This window comes from Poeciliopsis prolifica, unplaced genomic scaffold (genome assembly GCF_027474105.1).
Source record: "Poeciliopsis prolifica strain line A6 unplaced genomic scaffold, Auburn_PproV2 SCAFFOLD045, whole genome shotgun sequence".
NCBI classification, from domain to species: Eukaryota; Metazoa; Chordata; class Actinopteri; order Cyprinodontiformes; family Poeciliidae; genus Poeciliopsis; species Poeciliopsis prolifica.
The window spans coordinates 445,001-467,350 of NW_026562420.1; the positions used below are offsets into that span (position 1 = coordinate 445,001).

Consider the following 22,350-nt stretch of genomic DNA (forward strand, 5'->3'; position numbering starts at 1 on the left):
TTTATGTTAAATAGCTGACATTTGACTTCTTGTCACATATTTCGCAAAAAAAAAGAGACGCATGTAAAAAAGGCCTTTCCAGTTTATCATGACATTATCAAAAACCAAAGGAAACATCCTCAGGCCTGCGAGTCGATCTACAGAAAGTGGACATCGTCTCAGAGCAATCTCTTGGTAAGGTTTTACTAACTGTCATTAGTAAATTACCATTGTGGTAGATTGATATTGCAATAGGAGGATCAATAACGCTGCAATCCGGCCCTCGGTCACTGATGCATACGTTCCTGCAACTGCCAACTTTCAGTTTCTCTCCCTCCATCACTTCACCCTATTTTTCTGAAGCTGATTCTTATTTTGCTGACTGCATTGCTGCCACGCCTCCCCCACAATGCTGTCATCCTAAAGTCTTCATGTCCACAGGGTCCGAACCTGAGAATCTTTCCCTTTATTAAAGCAATAAAACATAAAAGATCCATTAAAGAATCGTGCCTTTGGGTCCACCGGAACGTCTTGCTAGGAATTCCAAACAAAACCTGATTAAAATGCTTTCATAAGCAGAAAGAGTTTAAGGAACGACTGAAGTAAATAAACGTCAAAAATAAATTGATTGCATTTGACTGAGTGTTTCAAAGCCAAATTATAATAATATAAAAATATATTATATAATATAATAAGGAGCAGGATGACGGTTTGTTTTTTTGTTTTTGTTTTTTCAGACAGCTGTCTCCATCAGAGATCTCACAGCTCATAAAAAGTTGTGCAACATCTTGAATCCGTAGCTCTTCTGTAAAATGGCCGACTATAATCATCCGAAACCACCACAGTCAATACCTGCAAGACACCGACGTCTCCTCTGATTGGCTGAAAGATGATGAGCGCTAGCGTCACGGCTAAATCATGAATATATCTCATGTAACTTTTTTTCTAAAGTGATTTCAGCTTAAATCCTTTGGTGGAAACCGCGTAATTAAGAAGTTGTGTTTTCTTGACATTAGCGGGTATTTAGGTAAAGATCTGAGCACACCACCGTGAGGTTTGCCTCCAGGCAAATTTGCCCCTGCGCTCATTCTGCCCTTTTCGTCAGGCAGCAGTAAAAAACCCCCGAACATCATCCGCATCGCAGCGATCAAAACGTGCAACAAAGTAGAGCCTTACAGTCTGGAAATTACAGTAATGTGTTTTCATCTTGTTTTTGCTTTAAGACACTGTTGTTGTTCTTTTTACCTGTGATTGGTGCTCTATCTGAATAAAGTTTGCTTACTATACTTTGACTATTTTTCTGTTTCCCCTTCTTCCTCTCTCCGTTTGGATCTCCACTCGTTCTCCCTCTAACACACTTCAGTGACTTATGTTTATCCCTCACAGAGAGGTAGAAAGAGCCGGCAGCCTACCACAGTGAAACCTCACCAGCAGCTGCAGCAGGTTTTATTTATTTTATTCCAGTCGGCTCAGTTTTGATCTGTGTGCTTTATTGTTGCTGCCGCATTAATGAAACAATGTGGCTTTCACTACAAATCATGATTACAAGATGCGTTTATTGCCATAATTTCACGCTCCTTCCTAAAATCCCGCTCTGCTCATCTGGAAGATCCTCAGTAGGAATGGAAACTGTCCTCTGCGGTTACCAATTAAAACCTGGAAGTGATGCTTCACTTCGCCTGTATTACTCCTCCTCTGTAGTTCTGGCCTGATAACTGTTGCATCCTAAAGTAAATATAATGCACATAAGAACAAATTAATTGAAGTAACGTGCTCCTCTAACTTGCTGGAGCATGCTTTTCGCTGTGGAGTCTCATATTTTCACTCTTTTTTCTTTACTTTGGTGTTAAATGTGAATAAAAAGTTTGGCGATTCTTCAGATAGCTGAGACTGTAATAGAGGCCGACCTGCAGGTCAGCAGGACTTAACTGTTGCATAGCAAAATCAGTAAATGAAATGGACGGAAAGCACTTCATGTGTAACTGCTGAAATTCACTAAAGCCATTATGCGGTGAAAGTCAATTTGTACAAATGAGTTCCTTATTACAAAACTTACAGTTAATTATGCCAATTTGCTGCTGCATTATTGTGACTCTGTTCTCGGCTTACTTTGTGTTTCTCTCTCTGTGCCTTCACTTGACATTCTTTGTGAAGGATTTTCTTTTGTCTGATTGCTGTGATTCTGTGCGCCACATTCTTCACCGTAACATGACGGGTTTTGAACCTAGACTCTCATTAAAACAGTTATATTTTACGGTTTCGTTGTAATAAGTTATTTTAATGGGTAATTTATTTGTTCAGATTTGTCTGAACATAATTTTAAGATGATCTTGATGAGTAGATATCCAGGTTGTCTAAGAGATTTTTGTTTTGTTTGTTTGTTTGTTTAAAGTGGTGGTATTGTGTAAAATATTTGAGGATGAAGCTCCTCCTCGGACCTGCAGTGTTCAAGCTTCCAAGCTTCCACTTCCTCCGTTGTCAGCTCCTTCAGACTAGCCAGCAGCAATTAGCAAACATCTGGTGGAACTGCGCATCTGCTGAGCTCGTTAATCGAGCTACTTCTCAGAGCACCGCTGGTGAAAACGTTGTTTAATTTAAAGGGTTAACAGAGGGTTTAGCTCCATTTGGGTTAATTAGGGTATTATACAACAGCCTGTGTCAATTAGGGCCATTGTACCGCACCAAAAAATAATACAAAAAAAAAAGAGAAGAAGAATTAGTTGATGTTGTTGCAACAGCGACTGCCAGAAGAAGTCAAAGTTGTCATGATGCTTCATGAATAACTTTGTCCTCCTTGGCCAGACTTTAATTAGCAGAATCTCTCACAGTTAGAGCTCTGAATATACAATCAGGTGGCGCTAAGATTATGAAGAAGCAGGGAGCTGCGTGCAAAATGAGCAAAACATTGAAGTTTGAGTGTCCCACCATCCTGGAGACTAAGAAGTCGAATGTAATGAAGTATGATGAAAAAGTACCTGTGCGAAGTCATGCGGTTGAGTTGGACACCAGGGTTGGACACCTGCAGAGAGAGCAACCATCGGTAAGGTTTGAGTTAAAGCGCAGAAGTAATTTGGCTCAAATTACTTCTGTTCTTGCTTCTTTTTTTGTTTTTTGTTCAAAATCTTTTTACCAAAATAAAGTGAGTAAACACAGAGTCATGTTTTCATAAAGTGATTTCATTTTTAAGGAAAACAGCAGCTAGCAGATCCTCTTTCGGTTCAAAGATAACTTCACGACGCAATGAAGACGTCGGCGTGTGACTCAAAATTTGACCTGACAGAAAAAAGTCCCACAAAAAAAAAAAAAAAAACGCATATGAGACAAAACTTAAGACTTACGATCAACACATTTAAGGTCAACTCACATTTGACTTTAAGATCATAGTCTTTATGTCTTTATGGCGTACAACAATTAACGTTTCTCTTTTTTTGTCACAGGCATAATTGTACTGAGTCGCAAATTTATTTGATAACTCTGCACCAGTACAGCTCGGTTAAATACAGCAGGAGTTTCTCAAGCTTCGTTAAACACGTAAAAACATCACAACTTTCATTTGTTTCGCGCAATCAGGAGTAGAACAGCTGATATGAAGCAAATAATGGAAAAACCGAAACTAAAAACACCCGATCTAGAAAATTTCTTAACATTGAAACCGACACAAATAGTAATATTGGATCAGAGCGTCTTCATTTAAAGCAAGCTGCTGCATCTTGAGAAACATTTTTTGTAAGTTCATTTATTCCAAATGTTCTAAGAAATCGGCATTAGACCAATAATACTTGGTAATATTGTGTGCTTTTGCGGTGAGCAGCAACTACAGCTATTATTTTCCAAACCATTACGTTGTTGGTAAAAAAAAAAAATAAATAATGAATCATTTGGTGTGTTTGTTTTTTGGTCAGCCTGTAGACGAGGGGCAGTCAGTTCCACTCCTTAGAGTTCTGCATATTTTAAATGTTTCTTCAGCAGAAAGCAGCTCATTTAAATGAATGGATCATTAGCAGGCTGCAGCAGCCAGGTGACCGACTGAGGAGATAATTAAACCATTTGAATAAAGTGATGTTGGGGCGGCGGCAGACGTGAAACACACGGCACAGTGGTCCCTGAAGACCAGAACGGCCCTCCTCTGCAGCAGACATGTTGCAGCATGTTGGCATACTTTGACGTTGCTTCATGGAATCTGTACTTTTCATCAGTACTTCAAAACCCAAGGAAATTACTGATTAAATCGAAGCCTGATTATCCCGATGTCTTTGGCAATAGGACAATCTTGTTTAGAGAATAGAAAAGTGTGATATTTAGAGAAGTCAGCTCAACAGAGAGTGATTCCTTCATTGATTGGACAGCAAGGGTCCTAAAAACAACACATCAGTAATCAGCGCTAAAGTCCCTGCTTCAACCAATAGGAATCTAAAACCGCAAAACTTGTCGATCAAAATCACAACTCTGACTGAAATTACAATAAAAAAAAAACTAATAACCAACTAATACGTAAAACTCAATTAGAGAAAACGAGAGCTTTCAGTTGTTAAAAATACATTATTTTTATGAAAACACTTCTTAAATTACTTCATCGGTTTATTATCCAGTTTCATGTTAATGACAAATTTAGCACTCCAATCAGATTACAGAAGGATTCGGCTCTCAAACCGTTTTGATTGGATGATTCTTCACCTTTGCTCACTATGTCTGTGTTTTTTCCTTCCTCAGTGGTTTTCCTCCTGCAGTGAAGTCAGTTTTATGTTGGATATGGGACAGATTCTCTGTGATTCACTAGAGGCAGGGATGTGCTTCTGCTGCCAGGTTCTGTCACAGAGACGATGCCTGGTGGGACACCGTGGACCCACTGCTGAACGAACTGGTCCCACCAGGGACCGTCGACAAATTCCAGTCGGTCGAAACGCAGAAACCACATTCAGTAGAGACCCAAACACCGAGAACACACCTGCTTCCAGAACATTTTCATTGATCTCCTACTTTTGTAATACTTTTATTAATAATTGTACATTTTTCTCCAAAACCATGGATGTTTTCAACCAATCCTGCTTCCTTTTAGTCACCATAGAAATAATTCGTAACAGTTTTAATAAACGGTGAGCTAAAATGATTTTTTTAAATTGTTCTTATAGTTTTCTCTTGAAAAGAAATTATACAATTTAAACATATCAGGTTTCATGAAGAGAACGACATTCACAGTATCAATAACACAACCATATTTAATAAGAGCAGAGTGGCAGATAAAGGATTAGTTCCCAAAATAATAAGCGGCAACAGACTATGGGCTTTTGCGAAAAAAAGATAAAAATAAAATGTTACATCAATTTTAAATGACATTTGAGTAGTTTCTATTATTATTATTATTATTATTATTATAATTATAATTATTATTATTATTATTAATATGTATTTATAGTGCTGATAAAAGTAAATCTCATAAATGCCTGTGATACTCTTGGTGCCAAAACAGTAATTAGTGTATGTGATAACTGGCAGTGAGTCTTTTACATCACTGTCAAGGAATTTTGGCTCACTGAGGAATCAATCAGTCAATCAGTCAGTCAAAGTTTCCACACTCGTGTGAGTTTTAACTCACTGAGATGCTGAAAGGCTCATAGCGTCATAGCAGGACGTCCTCCTCCAGACGTCTTCTAACAGAAAGAGGAATCCATGGTTCCGTCACCGACATCAAGCCGTCCAGGTCGCTGAGCGGCAAAGGAGAAACATCCAGACGGCCACCAACGTGTGTCGGTTTAACAACTCTATGGAAATAACCCACGCCTTTCAAAGTGGAAGCTATGGAAATATGTCCACTCAAAATGAGCATTCGAATTGGCAAATGGGCCTGGAGTTTCCTCTGAGACTTAATATTAACTTACTGCAGAGAAATGGAATTTACTGCAGCGGTTTCTGCTGACCGCTCCAGTCAATGTCAGGGAAACGTGTTGGTTACGTCCCGATCGCACGTCCTCATTAGCATATAAATATATATGTAATAGAAGAGAGGGTGCAACACATTTCATTAATGATTTGAAGTCTTCTGACAAGGTTAAAGTCATTTCTGTTTGCTGTTGCCTTCTCTTAAGATTTTGTCATTTTTGTTGATTTATTGACTTCTTATTTTTAAAGCTTTTGAATCTGTTTGATGTATTTTTCCAGTTCAAAACTCTTTGCAGAAGCACTTTGAGTTGTCTCTGGCCGAAAGGGGCCATGTAAGTAAAGTTGCCTTGCCTTCTGATCACATTGCCTGGAAGCAATTGATAAAGAAGGCATAATTTTACACACGCAAAAGAATAAAATGATAAAAGTAGGAGATCAATGAAAATGTTCTGGAATCAGGCGTCCCACGGTTCAGCGTTGCGTCTCGGTGTTTGGGCCACTGGCTGGAATTTGTCGACGGTCCCTGGTGGAAGCAGTTCGTTCTGCAGCGGGTACACGGTGTCTCACCGAGCATCGTCTCTGTGACAGAACCTGGCAGCAGAACCACATCCCTGCCTCTAGTGAATCACAGAGACTCTGTCACATATCCAACATAAAACTAGCATCACTGCAGGAAGGAAACCGCTGAGGAAGGAAAACACTGAGTTCAGAATGAAAACGGTTTGAGAGTGGAGCTGGAGGTCTGACTTCGCCTTCGATGTGACTCCCAGATCTATCTGTCGTCTGATTGGGTCCTTAAATTTGGGGTGGACATGATGTTGACCAGTCGGCTCAAAAGCAGAGAAGCCTGGCAAACCTTGCAAAACATCCGGAAAGTTTTACATTTCATACATACACACATGCATAAAATCAAAGTTTTACATTTTCTTTGACTAGTTTTTTTTTTTTTTCACCAAAATTTATATTTCTTGCTAAATGTAATTTTCTTTCACAATTAATATTCAGCAAACAAAAAAAGTGTTTTTTTTTTTAACCAACAAATCTTTTTTTTTTACACCCATACGTACAACTGCATATTAGGAACGTTGTAGATACAAAATAAATACATAGATATATTTCTGCCCAAAAAATAATTGAAAAGTTTTGAGTTTAAAAAGTCAAAATTTTTAAGCTTTTTCAAGTTGGAAAAGCGAAATAAACAACAAAAAAAGTGTTTTTTAATCTCAGTAACTATCTAGAATCACCCTAAAACACAGTTTCGAACAAACATGATAAGATTTTCAGCCATTGTATTTTCCCAAATACAAAACTCAACTTGCAGCAACACGATGGATCACAAGCACAGAACATCTGTGACTGAATTTCTTTCTTGAGCTGTGTCTTTCCTCATTGTGTGAGCTAAAACTAAAATCACATTCCTACATTTACCCAAGTACAATCTCGAGTTAATAACTGCAGATAAATATGGCCGTCTTCTCAATATATCAGTGACGGTTCTGTCTCTGTTTCGCCCAATATAATAACTCATTTATTCCAAATCCCAAAATAACAAGAATGAGAAAGTACAAGTTGCTTAATGGAGCGTCGTTATTAGTGGCATCTGAACCATCGCCCAGCTGTCAACAGGTTTAATTCTTGCTGGCAAACACAAAGAAACTGTTTGGAAAGGAGTCACAATCTGTCTTCCTTTCCCCCAAATCTAGTGGACTGCTCATTAGCTAATGACAGAAAGCTATTCTTGCTCTTGGCAGCTCCTGCCTGAATTTGTCTCACACAAATCTTTGTTCCATAGGCATTTTTACTTCTTTGTCTTTTTATAGAAGCACATTTATCCTCATGTATGCAGAAACTTGACCACAAGCAATTAATTATTTAGCCTTAATCAACTCCTCTTTGGTAAAGACGTGGGCCACTGAGGAGACGGTATTGACCACATTTGCATTCGCTGCCTTGCTTTTCCCGATGCAGAAGCCGAAGAGAGCTGCTTGGATTAATAAATTAGTATTTGCTTTTCTACAACAATTGGACCTCGTTGATTATCTTCTGTTTCACCCGTTCGGTTGTAGATTCCCAGCTGCGCTTTAGCTGCTGATCAAAGAGCATCACATCTGACTTTTAGACATTTTGCCACGCAAGTATTTTTATTCTGGACTTTGAAGATTTTCAGTTTTTATTTTTTTATGTGATATGGGTTCGGTTTGTCCAAATATTTACAACCTTGGAATTAGTACATGTATTTATGTTGTGGTTGTATTACTTTGTTCTAATTTTATATCTTTACTTCTTTTTTCAGTTTCATGCTTGATGGATTTTTAAAGGGACGTGTTCGGTTGGTTTTGTTGTTGTTTTTTGTCTCAACGTTGCCAAGTTTCAAACTGGCAGTGTTACTGTCTCATTCAGTATATGTTTGTTTTTGAAGAGGAATTTTAGTTTCATTTAATTACCTTTTGTTGCATTTCATCTGCACATTTTGGAACATTTTTCAAGAGTTTCCTGGAACGCTGCATTATTTTCCTCTGGCTGTTGGCGTTTTAGTTTGTTTTTTTTTCTTCTATTGCACGGTGCAAAGTGAATGATGCTGAGTCTATTGTGAATTATGTGACGTTAATTACATGTGTTGAGACAGAGGGGGGCGCTGCAGGAGAACCGCGACCTTGAAAACGTGACAATAACACTTATAACCTCATAAACATGTTCAACGTTAAAATTTTTGTTCCTGTTTGCAAACACAACAAAATAGCAAAGAAATATTTTGGGGGGCTGAAATTATTTTATAAATATTTTTTATGTTGGTTTTGTTCTTTGAGCAAGGTGATGTTCATGCAAGTAAAAAATGCACATCCCTATGTCTTGAATTTGGAAAAACAATCATATTTCATTTATCACTAAAAAAGGTTCAGTGAATGCGTACATGAAACTAGTGGGTTCGGTACCTTGAAAAGGGTTAAGAACCACTGATCAAGAGTGAAACTGCAACACTAACAGATGCTTATTAAATAAAACCAATGACCTACATACAGAATGTCAGGGCAGTTTAAAAGTACATTTCAACTCTTGTAACCAAATTGTACCTAAAATGATGAAGATAAAACCAAGGGGGAAAATAAAGGCTGCAAAATATTCTGCTCTGTTCTGTGAAGATGTTCCTGTTGAAACAGTGTTATACATTTAAACTGCTTTTCATGTTTTATTAGTTAGTTACATTTATTAGTTGGATACACTGACTTACCTCATGTATTTATTCCTGTGCTTGACGTTGTTGCCTTTTTTCGTAAAATCGTCTTGTGTTAAGTTGGGAAAAGCAATAGTTGACTTTGTGGATTTTTTTCTTCTTTTACTGGTGGATCAAAAATAGATTTTCAGTGAATTACCCAGAGTTCAAATTTATGTAGACTTGAAACAACATCAGTAACCCTTTCTCATTTTTCACTTGCGTATTTCATTTCTGGAATTATTATTATTTTTTCTGTTGATCAACTCAGAAAACCTCTAAAAGTTTAACGTCCTCGTCTCATCAGACAGCATTGCTAATAGAGGTCTAAATTAATTGAATTAATTGACCTAAATCATTGAATCCGATCTTATCTGAAGGGAAGCATGAATTGAAGAAAAAAAAAAACTGGAAGGCCGGCCATGAAAGGCTGTGAGGGCGGGGGAGAAAAAAAAACAAACTTTCAATTGAGAGCGATGCAGAGTTGAGACGGAGGCTGGAAGACGAGGAGATGTAGCAGAGAGACCCACAATCACACGAAACAAAAAGAAAGCCAATAATATGGATCAAAAATGCGCGACGTAAAAACGACTTCACACAAAGAGTGTGCGTCCTTTCATACGTCTCACATAGCCTCTTTTGATCATATCTGACACAAGTGCTTCCTCCCCTATAGCTCCACCACCATCTCCTCTCATGTGGGTTATAATGTCTCCCAGTCATTCTTCTCTTATTAATCTTTGCCAGGCGGGCTTATTACTTCCCCCCATCCTCCTCCCATATTTCATCCGAGCCACTTTCTCTCCTAACTGTCTTGCTTTCTTCACCTTCTGGATTCCCCACCATCCCAAACCTTTTCATTTTCGTCAGTAACGTCTGCGTGTTTTTACAGCCGGCTGAAGGTTTTTAAACTTGGCAAGCTGGTGAAATCCCCTTGCCAAGTATATATATATATCTATATCTATAGATATCTATATCTATATCTATATCTATATATATATATATATATAGATATATATATATATCTATATATATATATATATACATACTTTTTTTTTTACTTAGTTGTTGATATCAGTTGTTTATTAATTAGAGAATAAATGTTTCAAACTACAAACCAGGTTCAATTTACACAAAACAGAAATTATCTGGCATGTAGCTGCTGATCAGCTGGTCGTGAAATTCTCCCAAAAGACAAAAAAAATAAAAAAAATAAAAAACTTGCACTGTTAAATTAATCACCAGCAGTCAGTGCTGTCCGGACATTCCTGCTCCATAAATTTACCTACATTAATTAGCTTCAGCTCTCGGTCGTGTTTTCACAGTGTGTGAGCCAAATCAACGAGGGAAAACTAATTAAAAGTGGTTGAGCTGCGGAACAGATCCGCTCCCCGTACCGATGTCTGTCCAAACTTTTAGCAGGCCCCCCATCACCTCTGTGTATGTTTTAACCGACACAGTATGTTTTTTTCATGTCTCATGTTTCCCAAGGTTGAAAATATTTTTGAGCTATTTTCCCACAAAACAAATAAACACAACCTTATGCTGGACTAACACAGCCGTCTGCAACCTTGCCATCTCTGTGGCTTTTAATATTATTAATATAAGTATAGAAATGGAAAGTGTTTTGATATATTATTTGTATTTACAAAAGTTTGATGTTTTTTCTTTGTTTCACCTAAAAGTTTCTGTGAAATTATTTCTAAATTCTCCAACAAAACAAAACAAAACAAAAAATATACCAGACTTTAAATGCTGGATTTGTATCTTTTTTATGAATTAAAATGGCTCTTTGGATTAAAAAATGTCTATGAATTCTTATTACTTCTGCCTCTGTTAGCTCTTAAAGGTAGCAGGTCAGAATGGACCAGCTGTATTTTTGCTACCAATAAATGGAATTCATGAATTCAACGCACTCAAGAACTCAGCATGGAGAACAGATAATTCTCCACATCTATCACTCAAAATCTTAATAAAACACATTTGTTCGTGATTGCAACAAATTAGTCGTGGCCTCTGTTCTTTCCTCAATGACATATCAGAGGGAGCAGCAGTCGTACTTAAAGGCACGCACACGCAAACTCAACCTGTCAAACCGTCGTCTCACGTGTTCAGTCTAACAAGCGATGTTTGGTAGCCTTGTCTCAATGACGCGCGCAAAGACAAAAACATCTGGCGCACAGACATGCTCAAAGTGAACCAGTTGCCTGGTAACAAATTATGCTCTCTCTCCAAAAACTAATTTATTTATTTTTTTAGGACGTGTTTTGAAGAAGACGAGCATAGTCGGCAAAGGATGAGGACGTAAAAAAAAAAAGAATCGCTTAAAATATGACAGGAGTTATTGTGCAGAAGGCCAAAGAATGGATGAAATATGAAAATATTTTTTTGTGTGAGGATTCAAACATCTATTTTCAAAAAAACACGCTGAGATCTGGATCCTGATCCGTAACTGCAGGTTTCTTTGCACACAAAAGTCTTGAAATAAGCCTCCATGTGGTGCTTCCAAATAAAAAATTCATATTGACTTTTTGTTTTGCACCAATATATTTACGTTTTTATTGGATTTTCATTAGAAAGCATTGCCCAGTTTCCAGGGGATGGAAGGAAAGGCCTCTCCTCTCGAACTCTCGCCCAAATTCTGCCTCATTTTACGCCCCGAGCCAGTAGATCTTTACCTTCTACCTTCACTAATTGGGCACATCAGATGACTCCATTCATTTAGACAGGTGGTAATTGGAAATCTCAGAGGTGCAAACAGCTCAACCAGCCTGGCACAGAGCACCAGAAGGAAAAAGAGAGTGGGTGAGAATATATGGTATAGACTGACGCTAAAGGCTAAAATGTCCCAGTTGAATTTATCTGACCTGAAAGTCAAATAAAAACTGCAAAGAAGAGCAAAATGTGGGATGAAGCGTGTTACCGACACGCAGAAGGATAAAATTCTGCACCTGCCGTGTTTTTGTCAAGCGAAATTGAAACGTTAACATACGTTTAAACTGAATACGAGACACTAATTTGTATTCCACTCACTCTGTAGTCATTAGGAAGAAACTTTTCAGGTGGGAAATGGAGCATCCTGAGAGCGGGTACGTGCCTTTTAGGCCGTAGATGGTTTCCATGGAGATGTTTGTCTTGGTGCAGAAGAGGAGGGTGGGGTGAAGCAGCCAAGATGCATAAGGCTGAGTGAGGAGGGTCGGTCGAGAAAAGACTGAGATGTGGAACGACAAAACATAAGATTTGGAAAGAAAAGTGATTCAGAGATTGGGAACTGAATCATGTTCAGTGTGTAAGACATCAGAGACAATCCTGTGTTCTCACTGAAGTTGAATATTATCACTGGATACTGAACCTGCATTCACTTTGACCTCAGAGTCAAACAGGAAGTGACACTGTCATAAACACAACACTTGTTATGAGCATGAAGGAGTCTTGAAGAATGTTTATTTCTGTCATTCATTAAATGACACTTTTCATGCAAATTTGCACAAAAACTTTGCATTAGAAGTGTCAATATTTACCGAATGACACTTCATGAAAACAGCCACAGACATGACATATCAAGTCAGTCTTTATGCACAACTCTTCAAATACAATGTTACCAAAATAAGCTAAAGCACTGACCAAAAGTTTATGAATGCAACTGATTTTATTTTAAACATCAAATAAGCAAGTCAGTTTCAAAAACAAAGCAAAACTAGCCTCTGAATTTCCACAGAGGTTTTATTGAATACAATTATATTTCAAATTAAACTGCTAAAGAACAGAAAACTAACTCTATTGAAAAACACACACACACACCCACACACACACGCACACACCCCCACACACACACACACACCCCCACACGCCCACACACACACACACACACCCCACACACACACTCAGAACCATTACACAGGCTGTGCGGCAGCAAAGGGCCTCAGGGTTCCAGGGATCTCACAGTTGGTAAAGCATCTTTACATCCAAATCTGAGGATATAAATCAGCGGATGTCTTACCCGGGTTGAAATTACTTAAGAGACTTTTTTCAATAAGGAACATCCAGTCCTCCGATAAAATCATTGCATTTACTCTGCAGAACTTAACAGAGGTGTGTGTGCGTGTTGTAATATCCTTAGCATTGGTGAATATAAAGTAAAGGTAATTTGATCATGGAATAGATAGTTTTAGCTAATGATTAATCCAGGATCATAAACTGCACAATATTTAACCTTGGCAAAGTACAGTCCCAATATTTAAAGATTACAGAAAAGCGTTTAGATATGTTTCTGTTCTAAAGGGGCAGCAAGTCAGCAGGTTTCCAGGCACACACTCAATCTGTGGATCTGATTTTATAGTCTAGTGCATCGATTTCCAACAACTTCCTTCATTCCCCACAATCCAAATGGATACGAGAAAGATTGGTGAGCCAGTTGAGGAGCAAACACTCAACTCCATGTTCCTCCAGGTTCCTCCAGATTAGCCGTGGCTCACCTGCTGGTGCGGCACAAAATGGCAGTCTAGCTACTGCTAGTCTTAGCCAACGGCTGCACCTCAATCGTGGCATGCTAAACAGTCCGACGCGGCCATAAGTGTTTGGCTTTGAGTCCACTTCAAGTACAAGATGTCCGCGGAGGGAAGTACGAAGTGAGGCGGCATGAATACGACAAAGCAATTCTGGGTCCTCGTCTTGAACTTTAAATTGTTTTCAACTTTTTAACCGCTGCTCTGAATGCGTCAATGGGCACCTGGAGGTGAGTACTGACTTCTTGTCGCCATTTTCGGCCTCATGAAAACCAGCACACCGGCACAGTGCGCCAGTGCACAGCGCTATATAAACTCCTATGCTTCCTTAATGCTTTCCATGCCGCCAGAACTGGGGACCACGGAAGATTTAATCACAACTAAATTGCTTATTTTAGCTAAGTGCAGAAGTTTCAAACAAGTGATTCCCAAAATATATTTTTCATTAAAGTATCCGCCGCCCCCTTTACTTCCCACTCACGTGTCCCCGATGCATAACTAAAGGGTTCCACTTCATCTCCTCTGTACATAGTTTTGTAATTTGTGTGCATGCATTTCTTTAAAGACGACGGCATCCATCTGTCTGCACGGGCCTTGGCAAGTCCTTCACCACAAGCCTGCATTAACATGAGCATTGCACCGGAGTTCTACACTTCTCTCTGAGGGGACGAATAAACCGTTCCGTAAAGTCCCGATTTTTCTCCACTTAGCTAAAGAATGTTTGAAAGGAAGAAAGACACAGAGGAAAAAGTAAGTAAAGGGGGATTGAAAAGGACAGATAAAAATACTAGATCAATAACTTCATAACATTTATGAGGAAATGAATGGTAAGCAGAAGAAGGAAAAGTGTCTATCATCTCCGCCGATGCAGGAGGTTTTAAAGAGATTTCGGTGAAACACACTGGGAATAATAAATGACTCAGACGTATCCTAAACTTGCATGTGTGCAGATATTATGCTCACGGGTGTCAAAGCCAGAAAGGACAAAGTCATTCTTTGGAGTGCAGAGCAGCAGAAGCTCAATTTGTCTCATTCAAATTTGAAAAGATAAGGAAGTGATCTTGCTCAGCACATCACAAAACGAAAATCTTATTTGTGATCATTCGGGAACTGCTCTTCATGCAATTTTCCACAATCGGATACCGGAGGTCTGAAATTTGTTTGCTCTTCAGTCTGATGGCTTGATGGAGGATTGTAAAATGATCTGGGGGACGGGTAATACGGTCTGATTTTCACCTTATTGCCTCAGGTGTTTTTTGGGTTTTTTTTTTCCCAATGCTGTTTGGAAATTTGATTTCATCTGAATTTGTTACTTTGAGCTTTTCAGGGTGTGCGCTCTGGTGAGGTGAAATGCTATGCAACCAGTCTGGGATAGTCAGAAAAAACTAAATCTAATGGGAACCTGGAAAATATTTTAGTTGTGTCAAAGTTGTGCCAGAAGGTGTTTGCCTACCTATCAACGAAGCAAGTCAAAACTAAACTAGCACCTAAACATGTGACAATTTCTGACGTCCCCAATTATGATGTCATTAATGTATTTTTTAAAGTATTTTTGACAGTGTTTTTTCAAAGTTTCATAAATGATCAGCGGTTCCTGAAACACTTGAAAACTTAATGGAAACTTTGCGCGATTATCTTAATAAAAGGCTGAAAATAATAAATATCTTTCTTGATAAGTTGCAACTAAGGGCAACAAGTAGCAGCAAACTTGTTCAGTGAACAACTGACATAAGATGTTCTAGTGTTTTGGGTTCTCTGCATTTTTAATTCACAGTTACAATTAAAACAGCAACTAATAAAATTAAAACACTATTAAGAAGGAAACTCAGAGGATCGGAGCATAAAACAAATGTCATCATTACCAGTTAGTGAAGGTGTGTAAACATACAAACATACCTAAACAGTCATTAATTGCTGAAATAGTCACAATATTCATATTTGCCTGAAATGAAAGTAAAACCTCTTGATATTTTATTTCATAGGCAAAACTGGAAGGGAACATACACACAAAGAAAAACAGGATTAATGCTTTAAAATATGTGTAATGGCTGTTTTATTTTACAAAAAGCAACAAATGAGGACTAAATGTTTAAGTAGAGAGATTCAAATTAGATTACTCTGACAGTGAAAGTCAGGGTCAGAACCGTCAGGATTACTAATTATTTTCCATCCTTGTCTGTGAATATTTAAAGTAAGTGGGCAAACATTAATTAACAAAGTTGTTCTTTCAGAGTCTTTTTTTTCTGATGCTTTTCTCGTGATGCATCTACATTAGACTAAAAGAAAAAAAAAACTTGTTAGTGACTCTTTTTTATTATTATTATTAAAATCAACTGACAGGTGTCACATAAAGCGATGTGATAGACATAATATTTCATCAAGTTTACATTTATAATGATCCAACGCAGCTTTTTTAGGATGACAGCTGCCGATGTCACTTGAGTTGCGACGAGTTTCTAAACGTCTAACATCATCATACAGTTCTTGAGTTTATAGAATAGAAAATGAGTTTATATTTCATCGGCTCGAACGAACGCTGACTTCAGGAAATTGTTACTGTTCATAACTTAAATGCTGAGTTGTTTAATTAAGTTTTTTTTTCTTTTTTTTTTCTTGGTGGAGATAGTACAGTCTTATTGTTACCTTCCAGCTGTGTGAATTGTTTTCCTTCAGAAAACTAATCCTGGCAGGGAGGAGGGTTTTAAAACAAAAAAAAAGAAAGAGAGACTTTAAATTTCACGCATCAGACTAAGTCTCAGTCGGGACCTGAAGTCTTTGAACACACCAAAATGCCAGTGGGACAATTAGCGGCTGAAAACAGGGGGGAGACGACGTGTCTCATTAAATTTCACATCGTAATTGCCTCCAAAGCTGACTCAAAATCCTGAATACCAACTTTCTTTTATGGCGTCCGGCACGCTCTTTACAGGCTTTCCTATGTTAAGTGGATCCTTCAAATACAGGATTAGCCTGTGTAGATTTACCGCTGAGTTTACGAGCTCACCTATTAAGAGAGAAACGCTTGTTTGTTTTATGTGATTACATTTGGTTTTACGATCAAAAGTTGAAACAAAGGACAGCGACAAGTCTAACAAGTTGGGACTATTTTGACAAACAAGCTGTATGTCTGCTTATCTGTTTATTTGCAAGTGCTACGCTTTAGAAAGCACCAAGGCGTGTACTTTACATTAATTTATTATGAAACTGTACAAGGGTTTGCCTGGCAAATTTGTCCTGTGGTTAACAATTGGTCTCAAATTAAAACAAGACTGTAAGTCTGAAAATGATCCCAAGAATTTATGAGTCTCGTCCTCACTGGGAGCAAATGCAATTCAAAGCCATATTAAGAATGGAAAGTGGCATAATTTAAACCGTGGGAGCTAAAGGGAGCTATACTGAGCTAATAAGTCATGGTATGGTGATTTAAAAGAAGACTCGCGCTCGCCTCAGCTGATTATCCAGGTCTCAGTGGCCAAACCTTTCCTGTTGCTGCCTGAGTCCTTCATTGTGTTTCATGCTTCTAGAGTATGAAGCCACTTCTGTTTTCTGTGGCTTATTTCTGGATACTGGAGTCCTACGCTTTTAAGATGCCTTTGTTGTTATGTTGGCTGAAAAGCTGCACGCTAGTGACCCTGTAAGTGGTGCTTTGCCAACTGCAATTGTACGCTGATGCTAGTCACGCTCTCTCAAACATTTTGGCTAGGTATTTGTTTTGACTAGCTTATCAGCGTTACCCAGAGTTAAGCAGTCTAAAGCTTTCCTTTCTCGCCATGCATGCTGTACGTTTATGAAAAATGCATATTTTGAATGAAGTCCTGTCGTGTTGTTGATGTATTTTTGCTGCTGTTGCAGGTGATGGACACTGAGATGAGTAGAGTGGAGTCCACAGTGTCCTGCTGTGTCGCGTGTCGGCACTTCACATGTCTGTGAAATCAGAGTCTCATTTTGTTTCTGCATTTTTTTTAAATTTATATCAGCAATATAACTGACCATATAAGAATAAAATCCAAGTCACTGATGCTTTTTCACATTCAGTTTCAATCATTCACAAGAACTGTTTGAATTGTGTGACAAGATAGTGATTATTGTTGAGTCATTGATGTGACATTCTGTTGAGTATTGTTACTTTTCTCTTGTAGTTGTGTATATCCGCACTAACTCAATAACAATACATATGGCGACAACAATATCAATAGAAAATACGTCGGGCAGAATGTTAACTAATTTCACCGAATTCTGGTTTAGAACCGCACTGCATTGTGGGGGATGTAGGCAGAGCAAATACTTCAGAGCCAGCTAAGGACGATCAGTAGCATCAACCAACTCACTTTTTGGTCACCTAGCTCCGACTTGTTGTGTAATTTGCGTGGCAGCAGCTTCAGGTTTCGCCACAGTGCTTCGTAACTTCGTCAACTGTGGGGAATTTTTTAATAAGTCCAAAAGCATCAAGGCTGTTAACTTTTGAACGCATCCCAAAAGTTAACATTTGTTTTAGGCTCCGAGTTTAATAACCGATGAGCACGCAACAGCGTGACAGGATATAAGAATTACACGTATTCCTAATATTTGCTGCCTACTTGCAACATAAAGAAGCTGCTTGTAGAACAGCTAACGTAAACCTTCAGTTATGTATTACTAGACAATATGTGCCATTAGCCGCCTAGCGTTTGGGGGTCGTTGGTGACTTTTTCTGGCAGTCCTTGGGTGATAGGCGAGGTACTTCCTGGGCATGACGCCACCTCATCACACCTCATCACACCTCATCACACCTCATCACAGGGCACTAGACAATTTTAAACGTCAGAATTTAAATTGTGATTAACGTACTACACTGTTTTACCTGGAAATGCCGTGCCCTGGTCTTATCACCTCTACTTTTCCGTTTTAGTGTATAATTGACTGAGTCTAAAAGGGTCTAAGGTTGTAAATGAGATTTTTCTCCACATGGATGTTTTTATATGTTGCCATGGTGTTTATCACTCTGGTTCCAAGGCAAGAAGGTCAAATCTTGGCTGTGCTGCCCTTTATTTCTCTAGTCATCTATTAACCGTAACAGTGATTTTTAAAATTTCTTTTTATTTAGATATAAAACCAGGTGAAAACAAAAGACGTCTAAGTGTGCCTCCAGTCCAGTGGATGAACTTCCCATTTAGCAGCACTGTTACAAAATGAAGACGGACGTTCAGGCGGCGCAGAGGGCCAAGTCACAAAGTAGTCTTCACACTGCGGACTTGGACAAACCTGTAACTAAACTCCAATCTGCTGCTTTTCAGTCGACAATGATTTTACTCTCTTGTGCTTAATTCTAGTCTTTCACCGGCCCTTCCTCCTCCTCCTCCTCCTCCTCCTCCCCTCCTTTCAGCTTTTGGCTTCTTCCATCTGAATTCGTTCATCCATTATCTGGCCACTCTCCCTCTGTCTCTGTCATTGTCTCCCTCTGTCTTCCATTAAGTCTCGGTCTCAGAATCCCCATAGCTGCTCCTCTCCTCTCTGCTCTCCTTCGCCGGTCCCTGCGGTCCCCATTACAGAGAGAAGCAGGGAATTATTTTTTTCCCCCTCCCACTTCCTGCAGGGCAGCAATCATCGGTTATTAAACTCGGAGCCTAAAACAAATGTTTTCCAGTGGCAAAGGTTTGGAGACACATTTCTTTACCCCAGTGTGGTAACCGAGAAGAACGCTCACAAATTTCACATGGAGACACAAAGCTTGTCACACATTTTGAGGAACATAAACGTTCCCGGCTTTATGAATCATCAGGAATGCAAAGAGAATCGATTTCTATCTAATGAAATTAGATTATTAGACAATTTGAATTCTTTTTCATACATCTTTGAAAAGTACCATGTCTTCTCACCCCCTAGCGGGATGCAGGAAACAGTATGGATGAATGAGAGAAAAAAAAAAAAAACAGTCACACAAAAGTGTTTCACTGTAAAGATGGTTTGTAGTTTTGTTGCAACCTGAAGTGTGAAATAAACTTCAGCGGAGTTTGAAAACAAAAAATGTGTCTATAGGTTTATGTCTGGTTGAACGATGCGTGCGCCCAGTTGATTTGTTCTTTTTTTGGAGGGGATTTTATTGTAATCCATAGGGGGCCCCAGAAAATCTTTGGGAACCACTGGATTCATCTATCAGTCATTCTGGTGATTAATTGATTCATTAAATTAAATAAATGACACAATCTGCAGATTTTCAATTTACCAACTCAATATTTTACAGTAATAGAAATAATTCATTTCTTTTTCTCAGTAAGAAAATTCTAATTTTATAGCTAAAAATGAAATAGCATCCCACTCCTTTAGTAAATCTGAACCAAGTGAAGCTGCAGCGCGTCCATTTGAGGAGCTCTGGCAAAAACATATTGACAGACAAAGCAATGTTTTTCTCCTAAAAGCTAAATCTATATATTTGTCTCTGCATAGTTTTGGCTTAATCACTACTCTGAATATGTTTAACAAATAGCCTTTTTTGAGCCTGTATACTCAAGTTAACAATTAATCGATTACAAAATCAGTTGACAATTATCTCCATAGTCGACTGATCTTGATTGATCTCCATTGATTACAATTAATCCGACAAATCGTTTCAAGCCTGGTCTCACCTCTCCAAACTTTGTCCTTGCAAATCAGCAATCATGATATTATCTCAATAGACACTTGCCATTCTTTCATTATTATCATTATAACATTATTGTTCTCAAGAACGCCTCAATCTATCAATCAATCAATTTTATTTACAAAACACTACACTAAAAGCAGCTCAAAGTGCTGCACAGATCAATACAAAAAAAAACAAAAAAACAATCACCCACCCCACCCTCACATGGAAAAACACACAACAGTAGAGAACATCTTAACGTTCTGTAAATTTGGTGTCATCCCAAAGCAATTGTTTGCAGTGGCGTTTCGAGGAATACTCATCAGGCTGAAGGTGGTTGAACATGTTTGTATGCACGCCACGGTTTTCAAATTTTTCTTCACAGTTCCGTCCTTTGTGACAAACTACGGTGTAAATAAGTAAATAAATATGTTGATAAATATATTTCTGGTGAAATGTAAAAAAAATTAAAAAAACAAAGAGAAGTCTTCTGCTAAACTTTCTAGCTCCCCGTGCGTCTTGTTCCGCCAATCTCCACATTCCAGCCGACAGATGAGCCACCCGGCTTTAATAATGGATTATTTCTCCATATATCCTCCTACAATCTGCCTGGAAATGCATCTCAGTCATTTGGGCGACTGATAAGGTTCCCGCTCTTAATCAGCGGCTGGAGAGTGTGACAAATGTAATTCCCCTTGAGACCTTCGATAGACTTAATGGACAAAGCCCTTTTTTAACTTGACCTGGGACCTTGACAGTCCATCACTGGGCCGCCGCAGAGCCCCGCTGCCAGGCGTCCTCTCACATCCCAAAGCAATTTAGAGCCAATCGATCTTGATATGTTTTTAAACCGAGATGAAATCTGATTACCCTCAGAAAACCTAGAAGTTGACGGAGAAGGCATGGAAACCCGACACCCGACGCCACCTCTGTACGGCCCGATCGTCAATAGGTATCAGCATTTGACTTGCTGAACACCAGAAATAGTGTATTGTCCCCACACGTTCAGTCGTCTGACATGGCGGACGCTTCCTAATATTTTTTGCTGAGACAAAGGAGAAAATTAAGCTTCTAGAGGTGGAAGAAAAACTGTTGTCAAGAGTACGAAACTTTGCATCCCCACTCTCTGAAAGCTCAGGTCCATCAGAAAGTTATAAATCCAAAAGATTCCTGAGGCATCCGGTCTGTTTAAGCTTTTTTCACAAGTGGCAGAAATAGATTTCTAAAGCAGACGTATATAAATATATATAAAAAAAGGAAAATTACTGATGAAGTTGATGAACACAGACTCTGCTAAGGAAACAGTCAGAATTTGGTTTCTTACTCTGTTTTCTCTCATAAGTCAGGTTGGTTAAACAACAATCTCTTTAATCTTTTAATAAGATCTTTTAATCGATTAATCGTCACAATAATCAATTACTAAAATAATCGCTTACCTGGCAGCAGTGAATAACACAGCATCAGCAATGAAAGAAGATACTTTGAAAGGCAATAGAGTTGGGGTTTCTTTTTGTTTTTTGGGTCTAGTTAGCAGCATGCTCTGTGGTAATTAGAGTACCCTACTGCACCGAGCCCTGAAATCTGTCAATGCTCCGCGTCTCGCTACACATCAACCCCCAAAATCGTACAATTTTTGAGTGGGTGTCGGAGTTGGGAAGAAACACACACACACACAAAAATAGAGGAGAAGACGGGAGACGGAGATAAAAGGACAAAGACTTTGGCCCCCATGAGGGCAGAAAACAGACAAGAGTAGACGATAAACACAGAGGATGATAAAGCAAGGCTGGGCCTTTGGGGAGTAGTGTAATCTGAAAGCAAGAGACCAGAACCAGCAAAGGCCAGCTGATGAAATCTAACAGAAAGGAGCAAGAAAGAGGGAACGAAAATGGGGAGAGATATTGGACATCCATTAAAAGTTGGTGATGTATAATTTAAGGAAGCCTGTTTTCCTGTGATTGCTGCTGTATCTGAATTATATTTGTAGCTGTTCTCTTTGGACGAGCCTGGTTTGCGTTAATCCCGTGGATTTGCAGTAACTCTCTCGCAAACTCTATACCCATTTTCTTTTCTTTTTTTCAGGTTAAGGTGTGTTTTCAGTTTCTGTTTCTGTGCTGAGAATCAGGATTTCACACCCTTCCTCCTCCCCCCTTCATATGAATCAGCATGAATCCGACATA

General features: G+C 38.8%; 1 protein-coding gene and 1 long non-coding RNA gene across 2 annotated transcripts in view; one reads left to right on the plus strand and one right to left on the minus strand.

Annotated features, from left to right (window-relative positions):
* LOC129376823 (protein phosphatase 1 regulatory subunit 29-like) overlaps nt 1–22,350 on the minus strand; it is a 194,038-nt gene that overhangs the window by 80,901 nt on the left and 90,787 nt on the right. Inside the window, exon 3 of the mRNA XM_055056421.1 lies at nt 2,955–2,998. The gene's annotated coding sequence lies outside the window, so the exon portion shown is untranslated. The remainder of the gene's footprint in view (nt 1–2,954; nt 2,999–22,350) is intronic.
* The window catches only part of LOC129376827 (uncharacterized), a 61,891-nt gene that overhangs the window by 26,259 nt on the left and 13,282 nt on the right, over nt 1–22,350 (plus strand). The window lies entirely within an intron of this gene.